The sequence below is a fragment of the Zeus faber genome (genome assembly GCF_960531495.2).
Source record: "Zeus faber genome assembly, chromosome: 7".
NCBI lineage: Eukaryota > Metazoa > Chordata > Actinopteri > Zeiformes > Zeidae > Zeus > Zeus faber.
In genome coordinates this window covers 24,199,533-24,205,532 of record NC_137203.1, presented here as the reverse complement: position 1 = coordinate 24,205,532, position 6,000 = coordinate 24,199,533, and positions in this window count along the sequence as shown.

The following is a 6,000-nucleotide window of genomic DNA, read 5'->3' as shown; positions in this document are numbered from 1 at the left end:
GACCTTGTTATGCGATTAATAAAAAACACAGGACTGCGATCACAGCCGGAATCAAAGGTGTAGTAAATTAGGCTTTTTAACATTGACGTCGAGGGTGCTACACCTCAGCCTTACCTTTCTTCTGGTTCCTCTCAGCCCTCGTCGAACGTATCTGTTAGTGACACGAATCCGTTAGTGACTTGTGAACGTTTCGTTATAGCGGATTCATCTTTGAAATGACTCGGCAGTCATGAGTCGCCTTGAATCGCAAGTCACGCATCGAGCCCCGCAGCCAATCTTCTACCCACAAACACGAAACATTTACTGAGGATTTGTGTTAAAAAAGTGGTTTGGGTGAAGGCCTTTGGCGTAATTCATACTGAATGTGACTGATTTATACTTGACTCCTTTCTAAATAAATCATTTTGACACATTTAAATGTTTTTTCTGTTTTTTTTGGGTGAGAATTCACAACCGACTCTTCTGACTTGGAACTGGATCAAACGAACCAAGAGTCAGATAACTGAACTAATCTTTATACCGATTGACTCGTAAAGTGGTGAATTGCCACAAAGAGCCGAACTTTTCATCATTAGTGTATATAGTGGTCTTGGCACCAAACAATCCTGGGGACTCCCTGAGGGGAACTAGGAACTGGGGAGGTCCCAGGAGCACTTAATACCGTCAGGAGATTTTTTTCTGGTTGCGTTCGCACCGCACTGAACCCTGAAGTGACGCTGAAGGGACATCAGCCAATAGGGTTTCAGCGTGAGTTCCGTGTTGTATTTACTCAAAAACGTTCCCTTGTTTCACCTCATCAGTACACTAAAATCTGTTTCTGACCAAATTGGAGGCGAGAAATAAACAGTCCGGTTTCTGAATCCTCTGAAGACGTCATTTTAAAAGTTTGTTCCGACTTTCATAAGGCTTGCATCTGGATACCACACAGGGAATTTTGTTTTCATTCAATTAACATCGGAAGATAAAATATATGAACTAAATACATCTACAATGAAAATACTGTTATAATTGGTTTACATTTTCTGTTTATTTTGTCATTACCGCTGAGCTCAGACTGTCCTCAGTGCGCCAGGGGCGAGGAACCGCGGACTTGCGTCACTGAAAGTTCCTCTCGTTAGTCCCTACCCTGGAGTAAGAGCTATAAAAGGTTACTCAAAACGGAGTTCTAAGAACTAGGATCGTTCTTAGTTCCAGCAGTGCGGACACAAAAAAAGAGACGGCTCCTCCAAAAGGGTTCTTAGAACTATTAAAAAGTTCCAGCGGTGCAAAAAACGCCTTCTTCAAGCCTATGCTATGCTATGTTACGCTGAGTTCATTCGAAAGTCGGAACTCGGTAAATTGGACTCCGTTCATCCCCCTTCAGAGCTAAACATCTTCCCTTGGCTTCAGCAAACGTCTGTTTGTTTGGCAAGCTTGCAAATTTGACAAGCTACAAAACATGTTAAGTAAGGGATAATGTGACGCCAAACGGCCATTATCCAAAATAACTTATTTCCATTATTACATGCCTACTTACTAAACAAAAGAATACAACTTCTCCCGAATACCCCGCCTGGATAAATAAAGCGTTATTTTATCTTAACTAACTTACTACATTGAGACACAATATTGATTTGAAACTATTTTTCCTCCACTAACTAAAACAGTCAACAGCTGTGCAGCTAACACGGCAACAACATGGTGAACCTTGCCCTAGGTGTGACTAACCTATTTACTGCATTCATCTCAAGTCTTCCATTGTAGTTTCTTCGCAGCGTCAAAAGATGTCGCCCCTAGCCGGTGTTAGCATTAGCATATAGGCGACGTGATGGAGTGATGTGAATCCCGCCGGAGAAGCAGTTATTATTCAGAAATAACTGACCCGCTGATCGCCGCTGTCGTCCAATCAGAAGGGAGTATTCCACAGAGCCTTTTAATAACACAAGGTAAAAACTACAGAGCAGTATAGATCAAAGTTAGACGTGTTTTCAAAAAAACCAAAAGAACATGCAAGGAGAACATTTTCACTGTGGGAAACACAGGCCAGGGCGATCTACCCTTGGAATTCCGATGTAAATGGCCGTTGCTTTGCATTTGTCGGAGTAGAGGTTGGCTTTTTCTGAGTTCTGATTTCAGTGGAATGCAGCATTTCGCCAAAGTCACTGAAAGAGAAGTCGGATCAGTGGGGCACCATCTTGCCAATTCAAGTTGACTTTAAGACATTATGTGCTATGATATAAGGTCATAAATATCTCCATTTATTATTCCTACGATGCATAGTGTAAATGTTCCAAAGGACACTGATCCCAGAGAAAACACCTTGTTTTTCACCTCAGTAATATACGTATGTGCCATCCAACGCTCCACGAAATAACGAGATCAGAGTATTCAAGACAAGCATGAACCTGAAAGCATGATGGCTGGAATTACAAAATAGTTCCAGTTTTCTGTCACAACTGCGTGTGTGTTTGAAGGTGAAAACAGATGATATTCAGATGATGTACAGAACACATTGGTCTGTAGCATTTTAATCCCAAACCGACGTGTAAAACTGGATCTAAGCGACGGGACAGGCCACAAAACTATTATTACGTATGCAGCACCTCTCTATTGCTGTACTGCCGATATTGATGATTCGATTTCATTTATTTCTGATGAAATTTAAATAAATAAATAATGGAAATGAGCTGTTATGTTGCGAGATCAAACTTGCAAGGCTGTTACAAATTCATCAATTACAGCCAGAATAGCAGCTCTGAGTCATCATAATAAGCTCAAGTATCACTCTGAAAGTAAGAACTATTCGTAAGTCAAAATGAAAAGCACAGTCATACATGTTTGTGGAGTTATTTTTTGTTGTTTTTGGCAGTAAACAGAATAGTATGGAAGTGTAATGTGTTCACTTGAGAAAAAATGCATTTCTTTCTGAATTAACAAGATGGGTTTTCACGACAAAATAAATTCTGCTCTGTTTTTCCAAATTGATGAGATAGGTACCATGTAAATTCCGACAAACAGAGCACAACCATCAAATAGCGCAGGATTGTGATCCTGCGAGAAGCTCTCATTCCTACGCAAGCGTAACGCATTTCAAAGTATTTTTCCCCCTCCGTTTTCAAAACCGTCCCTGAATTATTTTTGACAATATCTCCATCCACAAGAGAATGCAAAAAAGATGAGAGAAAACACTCACACAAGCATGCCAGGCCAGTATGTAGAGATAAAACTTTACGTCAAACACCACAGAAGAACATTGGGGGCGTGTGTATTGATGGGCTTCTTCGGCAAATACAACAATACAGCATCGTGTACTTTGAACCGCAGACGGAGATGTGGATTGAGAACTATTGGGCGCAGTGTATTTATATTTGTGCGCGCGGATGATGTAATGATGAGGTACCATTAGTTCTGTTGTGGGCGTGGTGTGGTTTAAGCAACCACACCTGTCTTGGGTCTAGATAGTTGGGCCCAGGATCAGTGTGGCTGTGCGCCTGTTGCACATTAGAGTAATTAACAAGCAACAGGTAAAACCCCCATCCCCACACAAGCAGGGGAGGAGGACTTGTCATGACATCCTTTCCGTCTGCTCCGGGCTTGTTTCATCTTGCCCATTCTCTACAATAAAACTGGTGCTTGAGGGCCCTGAAAACACCACTGGGGTGGCATCTGGCAGGCGGGACTGCTACAACTAGGTTGACTATGTTAGCAGTGTTTTTTGTTGTTTATTTCATTCAAATTTCAATAAATAGATCTACTATAAAAATACACTGTTATTATTGGTTTTGTTTAGAGAAATGGGGACGCACAGCAGATCGTGCAGTGGTCAGTGAAGATCGTGGCGCCGCCAACCTTTTTTTATTTTTATTTTTAGAAAGGTTCAAAATATGGGATATTTCTGGGAAAAAATACCCTACATTAAGACAAACAGTACTAGCCATAGGAAAACACACCGGTCGTCAGCCGTTGTTTGTAGGTTTCTGACGCATGCTCAGTGTGCAAAACAATAATTATAAATCAAGGTCATGATGTCATCATTTTGGGGAACCTCCGTTTCAGCGGTCCACATGAATAGTTTGGAAAAGTTTGAGTTTGAAAAATCTCCTACCCGGAAGGAGTTTTTCAAAAGCTTTGTTTTCAGTGACCCGACACGCCGTTTTTGGCGTGGACGGGAGGTCACAACGCTGAGAAAATGCTATTGTAGTGTACCGTTTCGGCCCAGGGCCAGGGAAGAGAGGGGAGGCAGTCGGAGGCAGACACAGCGCCGTTTGGCGTGCATTTTATTGAAGAAAACAAAACGGCGGCACGTGGGCCAAAAAGGGATAACTAAAATACCTGCTGGCAAACTAGGGAAAAGTCCACAGCTTCTGTCACACTGGCCCGGTCGCGTCTCCGCCACGCAAGCACAATCCCCTACTGCGGGGAGAAATAGCGGTTATATGACTTCCTGGTCTGGGATCGGACGAATCAGGGGAGCTCCTCCCGCGATTCGCCTGATCCCCAGTAGCTGAGCAGCCCTGGGATGGGATCCTGCACCGCCTGCCTGCAGTGGCGGCTCGACTACGCCCCCTTGGTCCGCCACAACTATGTTTTTAGAAATACCCGTATATATGTGGACGAGGCCTTAGAGACAGTATCTCCCAATGTTTCAAAGCCAAACCAAAATAAAACTGGATTCACCCAAACAGGACATGTTTGCTTCCATGAAATCAAGCTGTCAAGCAACAATGAGAGCTTCTCGCAGCATCACAATCCTGTTCGGTGGTTCTGTAGTTATAATCGACTAATTCGCAAATGCGTGTTAGTCTGGAATCTCTCAGTTCATTTTCGATTTCCAAGGGGCGTGCCAAAATGTCTCATTCAGAGCAACCAATCCACCAATCAGAGCAATGAAACGAGTGACGAGTGACGCAGGGCTGAGTGGGTGAGTTGGTAAACTGAACTTTTACCAAATACTGATCGTAAGTACGGCAAGCACATCTTTATCCTTATCGACAAAAGCTTTTTAGAGAAAATATTACGTCCAGTTTGTTAAATACCGTCGCATAGCGGATTCAACAGAGTGTTCCACATCACCTTCAACGTATCGAACCTGCACCATACTAGATAAAGAGTTGTGATTGGCCCGACCCTGGCAAGGCTGGGTGGAAATCTCTTTAAATGGGAGGGGGGCCAGACGTAGTCTACGGAGCAAATGAAACAGGAGCTGTAGGTTGGTCTGGTTTCCAGGGTAGCGCTTCTGCTGTTTTTTTCCGAATTAACAAACTCCTGTTAATTCAGAAAAACAGAGCAATTTTATTTCCTCAAGCGAATGCATAAAGCTTCTGTAAAATAGTGCCACACCGTGGGATTATTTCATTGTAAAAAGTGTGCTAAAAAAGACAAACCAGCAAGGATTTATCTACAATTGTCCATGATATGCATTTGTGTCGTTTTATCCAGCTCTTCTGGCGAGCTCTCGGTAGATTGGTTCCTCCCCCACAGATTCCTCCCCTCCCGCACCCCCTGCTCCCCGCCCCGCCCCGCCCCGCCCCCGGCCTAGGGGCCTAGGGGGCATGGGGGAGGCTAGAGGGTGCTGTTGTTCAATTACAGATTGGGCTTTTAAATGTAGTATTGAAAGTGGTCAGACCGCCTGTATTGGGTGGATTGCACTACAACTCCCAGAATGCCATTCAAAGCTGTGTTTATCTCAACGTCCAGGTTTACACCCGTCTTTGCTCCAAGACGGTTACTTTCTTCCCTCGAAAGCGTGCCTTCTTTTGATTGATGGGTCTGCGTTTCCTTCTTCGTCACTTGAGGTGGTGGGGATATGTTTTCATCCGGGGGTGCTGTTATTTTTTGTTAATGTTCATCCGTATCGACAGTTTTCTGACCACAACTACCTTCGCTGCATGCATGACCCAAACACATTGAATGGCATTTTCTTTAAAAGTGCTAGCTAAACAAATGTCTGATTCTTTTTTTTTTTTTTTTTACCAAATAATCGAAGGTATTACCACTTAAAAGCTACATTTAGCGATATTT